Source organism: Toxorhynchites rutilus, chromosome 2 (assembly GCF_029784135.1).
Source record: "Toxorhynchites rutilus septentrionalis strain SRP chromosome 2, ASM2978413v1, whole genome shotgun sequence".
Lineage (NCBI taxonomy): Eukaryota > Metazoa > Arthropoda > Insecta > Diptera > Culicidae > Toxorhynchites > Toxorhynchites rutilus.
The window spans coordinates 206,824,174-206,845,295 of record NC_073745.1 but is presented as its reverse complement, the minus strand read 5'-3'; positions in this window follow the sequence as shown (position 1 = coordinate 206,845,295).

Here is a 21,122-nt window from a genome sequence, read left to right as displayed (position 1 = left end):
TTTGGATAATGTTTTAGAAAGCATTGAACTGTATTTCCTAAACTCTTTTTTGGAAAGTTTAATGGCCGTGAAAAGCGCCTTGTTTTATGGAATGGTTCCAATTTAGAAAACTTAGTACTCGTGGTTTTGAAAAAAACCATTTCGAACGCCCTCGATGCCGCCTTGTTCTGGATTTGCCACCAAAGCAGTTTGTATAAAGAACAAACTTTTTTCTTCTGCTACCTGATGCCGTTTTGCGATTGCGTTTGCCACTCGCCACTCGCTGCAACTGCCTGTTGTCTTGATGTCCACCGAACCGAATGTGTTCTGTTCCGAATGCGGGTTTTCTTATCGTCGCGAGCAGCTTTGCCAGCAAACTCGATCACTTCGGCGGCCGAAACTATATAATGCCGGCTAGGTGGACTGCTGCACTGGTACTAACGCGCTCGGCCTAGCTACCCTTGCGGGGATCTCCAGATCAACACGGTTCGAGCGGGATTTTGCCTTTCCCTTCACTTTTCCTCCTTTACCATGTCCAGACATGGCTGCTTGGGTTGGTTTGTTGATGTGTTGTGATGCGAACCGATGTGGTGTACGGTTTGAATGAGAATGATCGTTACGGCAGCGGAGCGGGGATTTTTAAGCTGAGTGGCTGGCTCGAGAATTACGCATGTGTGAGACTGCGACCAATGTTTCGTTCATTTTTTTCTTTTTCCTTTCCAATCGTGCTTCATTCTATTTCGCTGCTGCTCTGGTTGCCCGTTTTGGTCGGTACGATTTGAGGAGCACAAAATGGACCAATCAAAAATGGGCACATAGTGCATTTTGACAATGCTTGATATTTTCACAATTATTCAATTATTTATCTCAAGAAAAATGAAATGTTATTCGTTATGATAGATGCGTAGATATATTTCCTATCAATTGATGCAAAAACATTTGCGATCTATTGAGAAATGCTCGAATTATAAGCGTTCCAAATCTTGCATTTTTTCCTACTTGTTCAGTGCCTAGATTTCCATTTCACCCCCTATATCTTCCGGTTAGACGTAGTCCTACGTCAAAAAAAAATCATGGTTGCAGCCCTGCATCCGAAAAATGCAACAGGTTCATGTTGAGAATAATCAGTGCGTGCAGATGGAAGGCAGAGTAAGTCATGATTTCTGCTTCTAATGTTGAAATTAATAAATGTTAGTACAGGTCGGACTTGATTATCCGGAGTATTGATTTTTTCTTTCACTCCGGATCATCAAATCCTCCGGATAATCGAGTCAAAACAATTTTTTTCTTTATTTGTTTTTTTTTGCATGTATTTTTCGTTTTTTGAAAATAAAAGAGGAATTCGATTTTTGATTCATCCCCTTAAAGTCAGAAAACACCTTTCTCACATGAAAAAAAAAATATTTATCCAGATTCTCTCAGAAGGTTTCATATTTGATGAAAAAAATCCTCCTACGCATATGATCGAATTTTAACAATGACAGAGTTACAGAACTTTTTTTGTTTTGTTTCGGACTCTGTTGCTTCAAACTGGCTCTACATTAAAAAGTACGCTACGGAAGACGATTCTGATGCTTTCACTTGAAAGATGAGAAAATTTAGTACAGGATATAGTAGTGGAACAACTAAATTAGTGAATTTTAATAACATTTTGGAAGTGAAACACTTAAAAGTTAATAATTTTTAATGTGTTATTATTAATTGTATCCTAAAAATTTATATTAGACTAGATTGTTTCTATCAATCAAAATGAAGTTCTTTAACCGCAATTTGTTCTTTGACGCACAACTTCTATCTTTCTCAATTTGGCTGCAATATCGATATACAAATTCCTGGTGAAAATTCAAGCAAAATCTTCAAATGAATATATAATAATTGAGGGGATTGCAGAAAATACATAGTCGACCATTTTGTGGTGGCGACCTTTTCGTTGTTGTTCATAGTGTAATGTATTCTCCAAATCAAGCCATTCAGCCATTTTTTTGCGGCGGCCAAATTGAATTTTTCGAGATCATGGAATACGCAGTTTTATAATGACAGTAGAATTAAATGTAGGTTGAAATTTCAGATCAATCATTCAACAGGGGCCAATTTTCTATTAATGTGGGACAACCCAGCAAACATTCAAACATACATAGAAACAGGTCAAGCTGAATGAAACTATTCAAAAAGTAATTAGATGTTTGGGGACTGCGGCCATCTTGAAATTGATTTTTTCATTATCTGCTATGTTCTACTAGTCGAGAACTTTCTTTTGATACATTTTTGGGCATTTTTCATAAATAACTGTGTTCTACTAGTCAAGCCTTTTCATTTGATACCCATATTGATGGGGTTCTGAGAAAATATGTAATCCGCCATTTTGTAGTGGCCGCCATCTTGGATTTGTATTTTTCATAAATAACTGCATTCTACTAATCAAGCCCATATTAGCTATTTAATATAGAATTATTATACAAATTATTCAAAATTTCCGAAAATCAAAAATAAAATACTCCGGATAACCGGATCTAAAATTCCGGATAATCGAATCCCGGATAATCGAGTTCGACCTGTAATCGATTTTAAATCGTATACAAGAAGAACTTTAGCTGTATCACGTGGTTCGCATAAAAGTAGCTTACAGGGATAGCTATGAAAGTTTTAAGGGTCATTTCAAGGAAGACGATGAAGTGAATAGCAGACAAATTTACACTGGATGGACTCCGCGAACATTTGAGGCATTGTATGTCCGTGAACTGTTTAGTGGTGCGATGAATGAACCCAAGAGTTTTGGAAATATTTGAGACTGCGTATACAACGTGTTCGCTGAACACTCCAACAGAGTACTTTTATATTTATGGCTCTATTGAGTACCGATCCGAAAATCTCAGAATTGAATTTGGTATATTTGTATTGTGTATTTGCGAGAAAAATAATTGGTGATTTCAGCTATACACGATTGGCTTCATGTCAGACGGCAAAAATTTTTAACTGTCGTTGTATAAATATTGCGTCACCACGGTTATTTACACGAATTGGATTAGCATCGTTTAGATATAATACAAAAATGAAAGGTCCTAGATGAAATCTGTTCCGTCCGTGTTCCGGAACGATGGAGTGGACTGTATTTTGACGTAGGACTACGTCTTACATTAAGGTGTCAAATCAGAAAACAAGTCACGTTTTTATGAAATAAAGTTAAAGTTAATAACTATTTTCGCTGCGAACGGATTTTGACGATTTGCATACCAATCGAATCGGAAATTTTCTAAGATTTGTAAATTGGAAGCATTCCTATTTCCCCATACATTTGTTCTGTCCATTTGTGTGCTTTTTCGAACAGAGCTGTATATAATGGACAACTTATGCAGCCGCTAGAATAGAAACAACGAAGGGGGATAACGAAAAGAGAATATTTGAGAAGTAAACTCCACCCTTGCATAGCGAGTAAACTGTCGCTGGTGTATAAGTATTGCATCTCCTCTGAGGAAAATTTTCAGAAACGTTTTGTGCCCAAAACAACAATGGTCGCTTATTCTGTTCGTTTAGTGTTTTATGTTTTCCTTCGAGCTGTGAGTGCTAGCGAATATTTCACACGAAGTGGGTTTCGATGTTTCATTTTTATCGCTGCAACTGTGTGCATCTGTTAGATGCGTGTTTGATGCTTGTTGGATGGCAATGCGCGGAAGATGTCTCTCGTTAAATACTCAGTGCAATGCGTGCATTGATATAAACAAACTAATTGTGACATATGACCAATTAGTGTATTGTTCTCGCTAAGACAAGAAAGAATCGTTGCTTCTCGAAATGATTCTACAGCAGGGTCCCGGAACTTTTTACTGAAGCGTTATTTATGGAATTTCGACGCATTTTCAAATAATATCCGAAATGATGAACCAACAAATTAGAAAAAAATATAGGAGGTTGTGTCCAAGATACGACCGCATTTTTGACGAAGAACTACGCTGTTATATTATAAAAGTCGTTTGTTTAAACCTTGGGATATTATTCTATAATGCTGTGAAGTTTTAGAAACAACTGCTTAATAGAACAATCTCTGAAATGTTTTTTGACGTAGGACTACGTCTTTCATTTCCACCGAGACCGAGATTTTGAGCATTAATAGCTCCTAAACAACTGAACGAAATGGTATGATGAACACTTCATTCGAAAGCTAAAATGTCTACGCGTTATATACTTGTTACTTTCTGATCCAAAAACATGTTTCAATAGTCTTAAATTTGCTTTCAAAACAGGCTATTGAAATCACCAATCGGTATATAAGCGAGCGCCGCTCGGAAATCCACTCAGTTCTAATTGAACAGCGATTGGAGCATGTTGTCGCTGTTGTGGTGAAGCTCTTCGTTTATCATGAAAGCGCGGATGACCGGTGTCACCAAGAGCCTGTTTGTGCACCTTAGGCCAGAAGGGAATCCATCAGGAGAAGAGTGATGCCACAAACGGTTTCCCGGGGAGATCTCGAAGCAGCCGCTACATACACACACATACACGCGCGGAATTCTTTCCGTTTGAATGCCATTCAGCATCGAGAAAGGACCGGAAAATAATCTGCCAGTTCCTCTGGGAATTTAAAAATACATTCATAAGAAAGAGTTTACTTGAATGTTTTCTATCCATGTAACACTGTGACCAAATATGTTTCAATCAAGTGCTATTAACAGGTGGTTATCGAGTTAGCATTAACCACTGGTGGGCTTCCAGTATCGAGGAAAATGTGGAAATATCCAATCGTTACTGAAAATAATCTGCCAGTTCCTCTGGGAATTTGAACTTACATTCATGTGAAAGAGTTTATTTTAATGTTTTCTATCCATGTAATACCGTGACCAAATACATTTGGTTTTGTGATTTTCTTCTGAAGATTATTCTCCCCCATCAGTAGGATATTTCCGTATCCAATATTGGATGCATAAAACCTTGTGCCTCCAACGTAACGCTCTCGTTTTCGAAGTTCTCCAAATATTCATTCATTCAGAATAAATTCAGATTCAACTTCAAACAAATGAACTCTGAATCAACGTTAGTCCTACGTCACCCTTGCGGTTATACCATAGATATAACCCACCTCCTGTTTTTTTTTCATTGTAGAATCAGTTGACGATAATTGACTAATGATTCATTCTTGCCTTCACAGAACAATACACTAGCTGATCGTATGTCGCAATTTATTTCATGTCAATGCATTGAAAATTTACCTCGAACGCTTTTCCGGTGGCCTTTTACGCAATTGACATAGACTCGGTTACAGTCGATTATATCAATATATCTTTGGCACCGCGAGAAAACAACAACAATGACAACACTTGCAAGTATCAAATATCATGATACATGTTATTTAGTATTGCCTCAGTGAAATTGCACCTCCAGCCATCGTTCGTAAAACGTAAACCAAGCGCCAAACAAGCGTTCGCCATAGCATGCATACAGAGCCATACATTGGTGGCTTGAAACTACTAGGAATATAAACACTTCTCATCATTTTGCGCTATTCTCAAAAGAAACACTTCCGTTTATATTACTGGCCTCGAAAAAAGTTGCATTACTTTCTCATACTCGAGATAAGCGCAGCTGTAACCCTTAGTGGAGGAAGTTTTGCTACTGGCAAACGTAACCTAATCACATACAAAATTCCAGAACGACATTCACTTTCTTGGTGATTAAACAAGCGAAATAAACTCTTTTTTTAATATCAACAACCTCGAAAACAGTAGCATTGCTTCATTATGACTAGACTAGACTAGACTAGTGCAAATGCAATCCTAGTTGTAGACAGTTTTACGACTGGCACGGGGACCCAAATAACTTGTAACATTCCAGTACGACATTCAAGATGCTTGGTACAATCTTAACGCCTGCTTCGCCATAACGTCAGCTTAATACATTCATGCAATGTCAAATACACCATCGAAGCCCTTATGATGACGGAAAACAAACAATGTTCACTGCTTGGAAAAAGACTGAATTATGCCACACAGCTTGTACTCTGCTGTAACACCCATCGATGCGAATTCGTTGATGAGTTTGTCAAGAGCAACCGCCTTCACCACCAGCGGGGGGAGCTTGTTGCTGTCTGTGTAACGGTGTTTACATTTTCGACCGACGCGCCGAAGTCGCCTACTTCGCTGTTATTCGATGCGAAGGCTCGGTTCAGTGCAAGCGCTTTTCACTGCATCAACATCGCGTGCATCATCTGATGACGCTTGCCTCGAAATACTATTGCCCCTGGCAATGCGTTCGTTTTTTGCAGGGCTCGAGCCAGCCTTCCTCTTCTTTTTGCTCATCATACACTGCGAAGCGTCCAATTTATGACGCGGAAAAAAACACACGATACGAATAACGCGAAAAACGAACTGGAAAAACCACACGAGGATATCCAAGTTGAATTACCACTGGTGGGGTCCAATCTTAGATCGAAGCGCAGCAAAAGCGAACTGGATTGCTCAACAGTCCGATGCCCAATGAAAGTTTGCCTCAGCGAGATCCCCTGTTTATACTTTAGGCAAGTATTCCCCTTCATTCTTCTTTTTTTCCTTTGTTCACGGTGAATTTATATCCTACGATTTCCCCTCCGTTGCTCGTCGATAAGTTGCTCGTTATTGATAGCTCTGTTCGGGAAAGCACACAAATGGACTGAACAAATGCATGGGAAAATAGAAACGCTTAAAGTTTTCATGAAATTTAACCATTTACAAATAAAGGGATTCTAATGTATAGCATATTAAACAAATCTTAGGGAATTTTCGATTCGTTTAGTATGTAAATCGCCAAAATCCGTTCGCGGCAAAAATATTTATTAACGTTAACTTTATTTCATAAAAACGTGGCCTGTTTTCTGATTTGGCACCCTTAATGAAAGACGTAGTTCTACGTCAAAAAAAGATTGTGTAGTCATACGTCCTAAGCGGTCGTGTCTCGGATACAACCCGAAGCGATTTTTTGATGTTGCTCCACTCATGAAGGCAACGGGTGCGTGGAAGAAACGTTTTTTTCGAGGGGTGCAGTCCTTGTGGCTCCGCTCCATACGATGGAAGGCCTAACCTTTTTCTTGGATGTACTTCGGAAAAGGGTTTGATTAGTGCGGAGTGAAAACATGGTGGTTGAGTACTATTTACACTTTGTTCATCGTTTAATATTTGAATTCACTGACATTTCTTATTTACACTTTTACACGAATGCGTGCCGGGTTTACGCATGATCATTTTTCGGACCTGCTTTCTAAGAGTCACCTCCTAAAATTTGAACAAATTCAATATTATTATTTACGTATCGCCCTCGACTTTATTTACTCAACTCATAACATGAGTCTGAGAGCCGTATCTTAGAATACTGGTGAAATGCGGAATCACTCTTTCGGAAATATCTTTCGAATACCCTAGATGCCCAAAGGAATAAGCTCCAATGCTTCTGTAAGAAACGTGTTGGGAACTCGGGACGTCAACTATGTGCAGTCAATTTATGTGTTTTTGAAGAGGTCTAGTATGAGAATTTTGTTCCTTTGCATTCTTTTTTATTAGTTCGGTTTGTCTTGTCTCCTCGTGTAATCGTCGCCCACCTAAAACAGCCAGACAAATGCCAGGTGCTATCCCTAGTTATAAAGCACAGCACTATAGTGCGTGTGTGACAGCGGTAGGGCATTTCTATATTCCTCATCAGTCCTCAAAAATGTTCCCATTTCAAAACTCGATTCAATCACGAATAACTGGCCGAACCTCACTAAGCGTAGAAATTAGATGGGAAATAGAAGGTTCTGCAAAGCTATTGCCTTTCGAATAAACGAATTGGAAAAACAATAGTATGAGCATCAGGAAGATTGTAACAAATGCTGAGTATAGAAAAGTTTATCGTTTAAATAAACAGTTCATTTTTCATTTTTCATTTCATAGTTCAGTTCATCTTTAAAGAAAATTGTTGGTGAAAATAGTGTGAAAATGAGATGAATTTGTATTAACAGAGCCTACATTACTACGAGGGTCGTTCAATAAATAAGTTTCAGCGTCTCAGAAATCGCGGAAACATAAAGTTAGGACAAAAAAACAAGGTGATTTTCGTAATCTACGTTTTATTCTCTATTTTTCTACATAATCGTCGTAACGTTCGAGGCATTTTTCATAGCGTGGCACGAGTTTTTCTATTCCGAGCGCGAAGTGCGTAGTGCGTTGCGTCCAACTTTCGGAAGTACGATGTAACTGCGTCATGAATTTTTTCAGTGTTATCGAATCGTTGACCGCCGAACTCCTGTTTCATCACCGTACTATTGTGAAGTTTTGGATCGATTAAGAACCGCGATTAAGAACAAAAGGCCAGGTTTATTGATGAAAGGAGTGTTCCTCATCCACGATAATGCGTGGCCCCATTCTGCTCGCGTAACTCAAGAACAATTGAAAAAAATTCAAATGGACTGTGTTCGAGCATCCTCCTTACTCCCCAGACCTCGCCCCTAGCGACTATCACTCATTCCCGGTAATGAAACAGGCGTTCGATGGTCAACGATTCGATAACACTGAAGAAATACGTGACGCAGTTACATCGTACTTCAAAAAGTTGGACGCAATGCACTACGCACTTCGCGCTCGGAATAGAAAAACTCGTGCCACGCTATGAAAAATGCCTCGAACGTTACGACGATTATGTAGAAAAATAGAAAATAAAACGTAGATTACGCTGCGCCATCTGGTTGTAAATCTAACGTAAATTCGTCAATAGCATCAGTTTCTATTCTTCTTTCGCATGCAACAATCATTCCGAAAGTATACAGCCCTGGAACAGGGCTTCCGAAAGTATACAGCCCTGCGCTGACAACCGTTTGACATAGCTGTCAACCAAAGCGTCATATCGTTAGTTGAATGTCTGCCATTTTACAATATGGATCGTTTTAGCATCGCACAACGTGTTAATTTTGTTAAATTATACTATAAAAATGATGAAAAACCGGCAAATGTTTTTCGAGCATTACGGACGGATTTTGGTCGTCATGGACGGCCTACAGAGCACACAATCACTAATGTAGTGCGTAAATTCGAACAAACTGGATCCGTAGCGGATATTGTAAAACCTGTGCATCATCGTAATGTGCGTTCGGCCGAAAATATTGCTGCTGTTGCTGCCAGTGTGGAGGATGACCCGAATGTTTCGATTCCACGGCGTGCTCAGCAATTGGGCTTGTCAAACACATCATTGTGGCGAATTTTGCATTTGGACTTGCACCTACATCCATATAAAGTCCAACTGGTACAAAAATTAGAGCGTGGTGACCATGGAATGCGTCGGGCATACGTCGATTGGGTGAACGAACAACAGCAGCAAAATGCTGAATTTTCGCATTAAATTTTCTTCAGCGATGAGGCACATTTCGATCTCGGTGGCTATGTGAACACCCAAAATTTCCGTATATGTGGCTCAGAAAATCTACACGTGATTGTTGAGAGGAGGCCATTGCATCCGCCAAAAGTGACTGTTTGGTGCGCATTATGGTCTGGTGGAGTCATCGGGCCGTATTTCTTTGAAAATGAGGACGGCGAGACGGTAACTGTGAATGGTGAGCGCTATGGCCGCATGTTAACCGATTTTTTTTTGCCACAAATTGAAGATATGGATACGGATGACATGTGGTTTCAGCAGGACGGCGCCACGTGCCACACAACACGACCGAACATGGCCATATTGCGAACGAAATTTTAAGGACGCATAATTTCGCGTTTTGGTGATGCCAATTGGCCGTCCAGATTTGAACCCGCTAGACTTGTTTTTGTGGAGTTATGTGAAAGACCGTGTCTATGCCAACTCTCCGCAAACTCTTGAACATTTGAAGGACCACATTCGTGAAGTTATGACCGAGATACCGCCCCATATGTACCGAAAAGTCATCGAAAATTACCTGTTCCGGATCAAGGTGTGCGAGGAAGCCCTAGGTGGACATTTGAATGGTGTTGTATTTCACACATAATGGCATAAACCAAACTTTAATTTGAAATAAAAGTTTCATCGAAATTCGAATTCTAAGTGTGTTTTATTTCAATTTTCTTTCGGAATTTAAAGTTGGAAAACCCTGTATAGACTTTATTTCGTTTCACCGTGAAGTGGCGCCCTCAGTTTCTATTCTGCGCATGAAGTGATCATGAAAAATCTCGAGTTATTTTCACGAAAACAAAAAAGAATGTACCATGTACCAAACATCTTCAGTTGCTTTTGCCACTCAAATTCCATCGGTTGGTTTCAGGACCACCAACAAGTTTGAAAGAGTTGAATTTTATGTTAATAACAATTCCATACTTATACTCATAATTCCACACACTAACAAGAAATTCAGCAATCTCCCAAAATATTCATGCATTCATTCATTCATTTAGAATTGATTCAGATGCAATTTCAAATAAATGATTACCGAGCCAACGGTAGTCCTACGTCTACCTTGCGGTTGTATCACAGATATAACCCATTTCTTGTTTTTCAAATTCGTTCATTCGAAAGGCAATAGCTTTGCAGAGCCTTCTATTTTCTATCTAATTTCTACGCTACGCTACGTAGAAAAATAGTAAATAAAACGTATATTACGATAATCACCTTGTTTTTTGTCCTAACTTTATTTTTCCGGGATTCCTGAGGCACTGAAACTTATTTTTTGAACTACTCTCATATTACTGGATTTCACGTAAATAAGTCAGGTAAACTTTGGATTTCACTGTACTGAACTGTAAGTCTTCTTTGACTTAGAAGAACAAAATTATAAAACCACGACTATTATTAGAACGTAATTGAAAAAAAAAGGAAATTTCTCTATGAAAACAAAAAACAAGGAGAATGTGTGGCTGACATTTTTTGGATTTGAAAAGTCTGCAAAATAAAAATAATCTGGAATTTTGGGTGCCCTAGTCCTAAATCGAAAAATCGATGTAATGGTGCACTGTAATGTGTTGCATATCTCTAGGCTAAAACCTTGGTTTTGTTGCATAGTATTCGGCCTCAAGATGTCGCTCAACAAATGATTATATTTTTTGTATTGTAGTGATTGAATCCAAAGTAATTTAACAATTACCAAAGGTATGCTGTTTTCTTCGTATCGGCACACTGAAGTCACACAAATAAGGTACAGTGTAAAATTTTAATATTTTGTTGTAAATTCGTAACAATTTGGTGAATTTTGTAATTCTGAATTCATTTTCCAGTCTATTTACTTTCTTATAAGTTAAACTCATTGAAGAAAAAAAGCTAAATTTATTCACTGAACTGTGTCGACAAGGATTTCCTGCTCTGACAGTGCCATTAGTATGCATGATCGGTTGATGTGGAACACCCAACTGAAATTATTCAAAATTGAACATATTTTGTTTGAATCACATAATTTTTATAGCATTATTTTAACATCATGATGTAATTAACATCATCACTTTAACATATCAGCATATATTTTAACATCATGTTAGCATCAAACACGTAACACAAATCGAAGGAAACACCTATCCATTTTTAAAAACATTCAGCTAATGTTACAAATTCACTACAAGCTCTCAGTTTGCTGTTCATCTAATGCAAGGTGCATTATTGCATAGATGCAAATGTCTATGTACGATGGACTTGTAATGGTATTAATCACGTTACAGGAAGAGGAAAATTCAACATTGCTAAAAATCGACCTAATATACAATTGGAGACATTGTTGACTTCGAAACATTAACCGGTTAATATTTAATTCAAGAATCCAAGTTTGGCAATGTGAAATGTGGAACAAATTTCAAGTGGAGAATGCAATGTTTCTAACAACCGTTAATGCTATTTTTAATAGATTATATTTCCGTAGAATTGCATATTGATACATTCATTTCTTTTTGAAATCGTTTATACAGCATTGAACTGCTCGGTCATCTTATATTTTCTTTCTAGTAGTGACGAAACCGGAGTGCATCTCATACTTCTCTAATATTGAAGTCATAATTTTCGAGGCATAGTAAGCAATCAATCAATGCTCCCCGGGCATTTCAGGTTCTTATTACCTTCTAATTGCTATTTGTATGTTTTCGGACAGTGAAAAAGTTTACCACCACCTTTGGAGTGAATAATCATATTTCAAATGAACAAATAAACACAATATTTGCGCTGGGGCATTTTGTGCTTATCGTGGCATGACATCGGCTATTTGACGCACAACATTGTATCATTTTAACACGCCGCGTGTTCAACATCATGTGTGCTACCGAAGGAAGATGTAATTATAAGAAAATATTTGCTGCTGGATTAGTGATCACTTTATGCTGCTTCCACACGAGCATTTCGTTTCGAAAAGCACACGAGTAGCACTCATGCATTATTTCCGCGTGGCTTATTCGATGACAAAACCAGACGCCATCCAAGCTTATCACGTTAGAAAACAACAAGTGCGACCAGGCGTGATGATTACATTAATATGAAGACCATTTTCTCGGGTCGACGCCTTCCGATTGTCGGTTTCAACTTTCCTCCCGTGTAGTATAGCATCATTTGTGAAATAGAATAGAACATTAGGGTAGGATTTAGCTTTTGGGAAGCGATAATAAAAAAGAATTATGTTGAGTGGAATATATATGATATATATGATCAGTCTCATTGTTCTATCAATCCATTGAGAGTACAAATATTGATGCGACCATTAATCTTTGTGCTAATTTTAATCTTTGTCCATGTTTTACCAGCTCTTGATTGAACAGTTATCAATCCTTCTGTTAATGCTGAGCAGAGAGATGGGTTCAATGAGCCACGCACCGAGAAATCTAGCGAACGGTAGGACACATTAGCGAATCATATCTCAGACATCAGGTACCGGACGAGATGTAATGGTTTTACCCTGGTCGTGGGAACTAGGCAACGAGTCGTCTCCAACTCCAGAGAACATAGTCCTTACATGAGGAAGAACACATATTTCTATTTGATAAAAAAATTAACTATTGAAACAGTTGAAAAAATAGGTGACAATATAGTTAACTCTTTATAAGGTCGTGGCAACTATATTGTCACCCACAAAAATATCTTTTTCGCCATACTAGGAATATTGTTTAAATATTTTGCTTAACCAAATACTTCCAAAGGTATCTGGCAATATTCCAACTTTTTTTTAGGACTGCTAAAAATGTACGATACTAATTTAGGAGTCATTTTTTTCCAGTGAAAAACTTATCAACTTGTTGCATTTTCAACGAATTTGAACAGAATTTTCTGCCGGCGCTCTAAAAACGCGGTTTTTCTACATAAACAATGAATCCCAAATTATTATCGTACATTTTGAACAGCCCTGAAAAAATGGAGTATTCCCAGATACCTTCAGAAGTCTTTGGTTAAGCAAAATATTAAAATAATATTCCAAGTATGGAGAAAAACAAATCATTTGTGGATGGAAATATATTGGGTTGGGGAATAAGATCGTAGCGTAGCTTTTATTTAAACGAAAAACTAAAAATTATATCAATAAGGTCATCAATTATACATTTTTTCCGCCAATTGCCGTACTGTAAATCTTCTCAATAAGAGCGCTACAAAAGTTTTTTTTAAATAAAATAAAAATGGTTTTGGATATCAATGAAATTCTTTATCCATGTGAAAGTACGTGTGATGCCAAGTGAGGTCATTATATATGGTTCAGAAGTGACGCCATTATGTATGGAACTCGATTTCTTTTGCATGGCCACCACGGGCACGCTTGCTGAAGTCCAGACGTTAGGAGCCTTCTGAACCTTGTATGTATGCAGGCCCTCCCGCTGCTTGGTCCGCTGGACGAATGAACTTGACAAATTCAGCTTATTGGCGACATCCCGGACCGAACTTCTCGGATCACGTCTAAACGGCTTAACTACGCGCTTGTGATCTTTTTCACTGACGGAGCATCCATTTTTGCCGTTCTTCACCTTCCGGTCGATGGTTAGGTTCTCGAAGTATCGTTTTAGTACTCTGCTGACCGTTGATTGGACGATTCCCAGCATCTTACCGATGTCCCGATGTGACAACTCCGGATTCTGGAAATGAGTGCGCAGGATTAATTCACGACGCTCTTTTTCGTTCGACGACATTTTTCCAAATTTACGAAAAATTGACAGTGAAGCATGGCCAACGTGATCTATACACTCTTATCTGATTATAAGCGAAAGCTGAAGATATAATTCCTAAAAATTAAATTTCTACAGCGTTTTTTCCGTGATGAAATTTGATGTGACACACCCTTTAGTACCTATTATGGTAATACGAGTGAGTTTTTTTTATTAGTTTAGAAAACATATCTAATTTTTAAAGGCTCTAATAGATTTTTAAACATCAGAAATATCTTCTTTGTCGATTTTGGTACTTGATTTCATGCGAAACATTGTTCTTTTGTTGGAAAATATAGTTTGAAAATAGTGTATCCCATTGATGCTTGCTTCTTAGCATTTTGCTAAGGAATATGCGGTCAAAATAATGAGATTTTTATGCTGTGAAGTGGCTATTTTGATGCAAACACAGTGTAGACGCATACACTATAACCTTCTTGATGTTGTGATTCGACCAATTTGTACGATTTTATCGAAATAAACATGTATTTTTGTATTACCACAATTGGTACAAGTTTACATCTACGTGCCAATTATCACAATATCGGAAGGTGCCTTGTTCCTATTATGGTTGTATGAAATCGCTGCAAAACTGAAAAGCAGATCTGCTATGTTCCTACACTGTTCCCACATTCTATAAACGCACCCCCACTTTACGCAAATAACGATGTTTGCCTTTAATCAGCATGTGTACCATATGCCACCGTGTAAGTATTAGTGAATCATATATATTCCACATTGAATAGTGATAGTGTGTTCGTTGTATCTGTCAGAAACACGATATAGGGGAAATGAGGTTAAAATGAACAGGGTTGGTAAAATGAACCAGATAATAACTTCGATAATTTAACTATAAACAAATTGATACTTGTTCATTTTCCTATTCTTAGAACATTTGAAGCTGTTTAAGACAGCCTGTTATGCATGAAACTGTCAAATGTAAAATAATAATAAATAAAACAGAAATTTCTCTCACGGTAGCCATTTTGATGTAATTTTGTGCGCATCGTTTTTAAGGAATTTGCCGTGAAATTTAAATTATTCGTCCTGCTATCTTCCACAAATCATCAGTTTGGACAACTGTTCACATATTCAATGAGAGGTAAACAGATATTTTGTTTGCTTTCAGTAATTAATTCGCATTCGAGATTACTTTGTTGTTTGGGGCAAAATGAGCCATCACTGGATAACGACTGACAATGTCATGTTTTCCAAAGCTGATCTACCTCATCAAATGTTGCTTTTCAAGGGGTTCCTTTTGTGGTTTTGACCCTGAAAAAATATGCCACCTCGACCAAAAACAAACCTTAATATGTGAAGCGTTATGGGTTTCTTACTACTTTTTCGCACGTATGAGTAAATTCTAATTACTACTCTAGGGGAATAAGCTCAGCTTGATTCATACATGTACCTACTATTTTAACAATGATTTAAAGGTGCCTCATCGTGAAATTGCCCATAGACTCAGTAGATCAGATTCGGTGATAAGAAATTTCTTGAAGAATCCGAGAAAGTATGCAACAACCAAACGAAAGGCTAAACAATCAAAGCTGTAGGAGCGGGATGAACAAAGAATTGTGAAATTGGCGTCGAATTCAACAATATCGGTGTCCAAGATCAAATCTGAGCTGGATCTACCTGTTGCGGATGAGACTATTCGTAAGGTTTTGCCAGCCCCAACATAATTCGATCTATAATGCAAGAGGCTCCGAATCTGACACCAGATCACAAGCAAAAACGTTTGGATTTCGCAAAAGTGAACATGGCTTGTCAGTGGGACACGGTAAAGTCTTCGTTATTTCCTGTATTTTTCTCAGATAAATGTTACAATTCGATTACAAGCTATTAGAGCTTATGATTTTTATTTGTTCATCTTCAAGTTATTTCTTCTGATGAGAAAAAATTCAATCTGGATGGCCCCGATGGATTTACGGGATATTGGAGAGATTTGCGGAAGGAACCAATGTACTTCTCAACACGTCACTTTGGTTGAGGATTTTTGATGGTCTGGATCGGATTTTGCGCAAAAGGAAAGCTCAACCTAGCATTCACATCTTGCAAAATGTGTTCGCCAGACTACATAGAGGTCTTGGAAAACAGCCTGATTCCATTCAAAGCGAAGTATCGTCGCCAAAAATTCGTGTTTCAGCAAGATAATGCTAGTATTCACACGAGTTCAGTGACAAAATCCTGGTTTGAGTCCCGAAAAATTGAACTGATGTGGTGGCCAGCCCGCAGCCCGGATCTGAATCCTGTAGAAAACACCTGGGGAATAATCGTGCGACGAATCTACGCCAACGGAAAGCAGTATAACAGCATTGCTGAACTAAAACTGGCAATTTCGGCGGCCTGGGAAAATTTTGAGATGGAAACTATGAAGAACTTGGTCAAAAGCATGCCCAACCGGATTTTCCAGGTGATCGAGCGTGGCGGAAGACCAACTGACTACTAAAATGCAGAAATTTATCAACCCATTGAGAAATACAACATTCCACACCTTAACACAGCCGGTGCGTTTATAGAAAGTGGGAACCGGTTTTTATGAAATAAGCACAAATCATGAATTCTTGCTTACACGTTTTTGTTTTTGTTATGGATTTTGGTTTTTAAATACATCTCTTTTGAATTAAAATACATGAAACTGGTTAATTTTTTCCTTGAGATCTTTGAAAATCGGAGGTGCGTTTATAGAAAGTAGGAATAGTGTATTATGGTTGTATGTTGTTATGTTATTATGGTCCTACCTCACGTTTTCACGCTGTTAAATTGCATATCATAGGGTGCTTTTAAACGCTCAGTTGTGTTGTGAAATAGCATTATGCGTGTCCGACCGAAGCATATTTGTTTGGACAACTCCGTTTATAGGGGGTCTCCGTAGCCACATTGGTTGCGCGTTCGCTTAGTAAGCGATCGATCGTGAGTTCAAAACTCAGGGCCCCCATTGACCATCTTTGTGTTGTTACAGAATAGCTACGTCCACGCAACAATCATCAGCGATGGAGATCGATCCACGGTCGAAATAAGATCGATTCATCCATACAACTGCTCTGCTCTGCAAGACACATCGGGCTGCTGTTCTATAAATAACTCAACAATGATCAATCAACTGTCTTCGCTGTCCCGTCTTACTGGATAATGGGAAGAACAGAAGGAAATCTCTTACGCCTAAATGGCTACTGTGTAAATATGTACCATTTGCAATGGTATAGCAGGGACTACTCTAACGCCGAAAAATGGCAACTGTGTAATGTGCTAATTATAGATATGATAAATATGTGACATGTACACGATTAAAATTCGGCTCTGTTACAGCTAAAATGCTAATGAGCCTAAAATAAACAAAAGGGATAAAAAAAAACTCCGTTTATACTTAGGTAAATGGGTTCATATCCTTTGTTCAGTTCCTGAAGAGAAACGAAAACTGCATCATAACCCTCACGCCTTTGTGATACTCCTGACAGCTAGCAGAGAGGCCTACCACCGAGGAGAAGGCAGTTATTTTACAACCGGAAAGCACTCAACAACAGTCTAATCTAGAGATGAAACGGATATTCGGTATCCTGCCTATCCGGTCAATATTTGGTATCCAGCCGGATACCGGATAATAGAAAAAAAATCTTATTAACAGAAGATAAATCATAACCGGAACTTGTAATGCTTGTTAATTATTTTGACGTAGGACTACGTCTTTCATTTCTATACCGGAGTGTAAAATCAAAGTTTCGAAAACGAAAGCGTTACGTCGGAGACCGAGATTTTGAGCATTAATATCTCCTAAACAACTAATTCGTTCGGTTGATAAACACTTCATTCGAGGATAAAATGTCTACGCGTTATATACTTGTTACTTGTTTCAATAGCCTTAAAATTGCTTTCAAAACAGGCTATTGAAATCACCAATCGGTTTATAAGCGAGCGCCGCTCGGAAATCCACTCAGTTATAATTGAACAGCGATTGGAGCATGTTGTCGCTGTTGTGGTGAAGCTAACTTCGTATATCATGAAAGCGCTAATGAGCGGTGTCCCCAAGCGCCTGTTTGTGCACCTTAGGCCAGAAGGGAATCCATCAGGAGGAGAGTGATGCCACAAACGGTTCCGCTTGAGACATCGGAGCAGCCACCACACACGCACATACACGCGCAGAACTATTTTCGTTTGGTTGCCATCCAGCATCGAGAAGATTTCGGAAAGATGTTATCGTTGCTGAAAAATAATCTGCCTGTTCCCCTAGGAATTGAAAAAAACATTCAAGCGAAAGCGTTTATTTTGATGTTTTCTATCCATATAATACTGCAACCAAGCATATTTGGTTTTGTGATTTTTCAATCAAGTGCAATGAACAGGTGGTTATCGAGTTAGCATTAACCACTGGTGGGCACATTCATTCATAACATTCAAGCGTAAGAGTTTATTATGCTTTCTATCCATATAATACTGCGACCAAATACATTTGGGTTTGGGATTTTTAAATTAAACAATTGCACCGACTATTACCATAATAGGTACACTTATTACAAAACTTCAGAAACACTATTACCATAATGGGTACATGGAAGTGGCATTTTCAAACATGTTTTTTTTTTATACAATTTAGTCAATTAATCATCAAAATATCAGTGCGAATCTTCAAAAACAGAGTTCAAACTGCTAGAAAAGGTATACTTTTGTATACTTTTGTACTAAAATAGAGTATTTATTCGTCAATTTCTGCAAGTTGATTACATATGTCCTCAATAATTGGTACACTTACCTTAATGGCGTCGTTGCTGTTCCTATCGGTCTACTTTTGTAGCGTCCCTATTGAATTACCCGTTACGTCGCAAATGTCCCGAGCTGTTTCGGCAGCTTTTTGACCTCAATGGAAAGCAAAGAAGACCAGGTGTCAAATATAATAGTTGATACTGCCTGCCTGCTTGCCTGTGGCGTAGCTTGTAGATTATTTTCAAAAGTGTGATTTCAAGAGCTACTTCCGTATATGTTATGAATATTGCGAAAATTATAGGAAATGAGGAAAAGATGACCTTTTACCTCGAGCTATTTGATCATGGGGAGAAATTTTGAATATGTTCGCCTTAGAGAATGCATTGGGAACATATTCCGGGTACGGCTCGCGGAATGGCGAGCGGAATGGATCTAGTATCACATATGGCAACAGTGTCCGTGACGATTTTCATTGCGATAACGACGTGGCAATGTAGTGTCTGATGCAGTGAACCAGTGTAGCGATAAACACGCATGTTTTTCAAATTTTGCACAAGTGCTACAGAATACGCTAATAAATAATGTGATGGTGTTCTAGATGAAGAATTTTATGCTGATTTCGAATTTGTATTCCTGCGCTTTTGGGTAAATTGAATATTGAAAACGTGTTCAGGAAGTTTGAAAACATATATTTAGACACCCCATACGTGTTTTTCCCGAAAATTTCAAATTTTACCCACTCTCCTTTCCCTTACCAAAATGACTCAAAAAATAGATTCAGAACCTTTGAAAACACCCGTACAACAAATTTCAAGGCATTTCCATTCATTTTTCTATTTAATGCCACCTATAATTTCCGAGGGACCACTGTGTGGCACTGGCTCGTTAAAGTTTTAAGCGCATATCGGTGTTTGTTAGGTAGTAGATTGTCGGGATTTGTCCACAGGAGCCACGGAAACGCATTTCTGACAAAACGTTTTTGAATTCTTTCAATACGTGTTAAGTACACAGCATGAAACGGAGCCCAGATTTGCCCTTCATACTCCATTCATACCTCATACGTCGTCGAATTGGTCTGTGTTTCTTCGTGGGAAACCTATCTAGAGATGGACGTCGATAGAGCTTACTCTTAAAGCGTTGATTCATGAGTCGAATACCCCAACGTGACCGATGTTTGATTTTGGCTGATGGTTAAACTTTTGCATTTGATTTTCATTCATTTTCGATAAAAGGCGTCCGAGATAAGCTAGCAGAGTATGGTAATCAACCCTATACTTCATAATCAGCGCTGTCATCGGTTCATGATTCCCGTACAGAGTTCGATGGAAATTTGGCTGTAGAAGGGATGATTGCCGCAAAGTCCTTCGGGGAATATGGAGGTCGATTTGTGAAAGTAGTTGAGGGCAGTCCATTTCACCGTTCAGGAGATTTGCTACGAATATCTGCCGGTACAGTTTTCTTCTGTTTTCCAGTGTGTTCAAGGTCGATAGCATGCTCTACAGATGATACAAGAGTAGTGAAGATTGAAATCCAACTTCGGGTTTAAAAGAACCCCAAAGTCTGTTACACGATCTACTCTACGTAACATTGTCAATAGGGTAATCGTAGAGGATTGGGTTCATAGTGGGAACTTCATCACCGCACTTTTTGGAACGCAGATATTTATTGCAATGACTTCAGTCAATGAAAGTATTCAGCAAAGCCTGACGACGATGGTAATCCTTAATCGAGTAAACAACAACATACAGCTTAAGGTCATCTGCATAAATCAGTTTGCATCTAACTCCCAGACGTTGGATGTTCGCACACATCGTTTATGAACAGAATAAGAATGCAGTTCCGTTGGATACGACTTTGTGCGAAAACGTGGCCATACGAATCGTATTCAACCATGAGAAGTATACATAAATAAAGCCACATAAATAAAGTGACCAGTAAATAGCCACAAAAAGAAAGTGACAGTACCGCATTTCAACAAAATGTCCCGCGTAAGATTACGTCCCGCGAAACGTCCCGCGTTTGTCAAAAGAAACGAAAATGTCCCGCGATATCAGTATATTTCAATATCACAATTTGATCATGTTGATTTTCTTAAATGGATGAACAAAAAAAAAAACTTTTATTTGGCAGACTGTTCAAGAGCGCTTCTAATGCATCCTAAGACGTTGAGCTGGTTTCATCGCACCGACAGTGGGCTTTTTGTTTAGAGAGTGTCAACTGGAAGCGACAGCAACAAAAATGGGAAATGATTTTTATAAAAGTCCCCTATTGATCCGCAGGGACCAACGCGAGTCAAACGAAAAGATCATCTCTGGTCCCCTAGCTCGGTCAGGACTTAACGTTTTAAATAAACCGGAAAAACTAGTGTATACTCGACAGGAAGAGGGAGGGTTG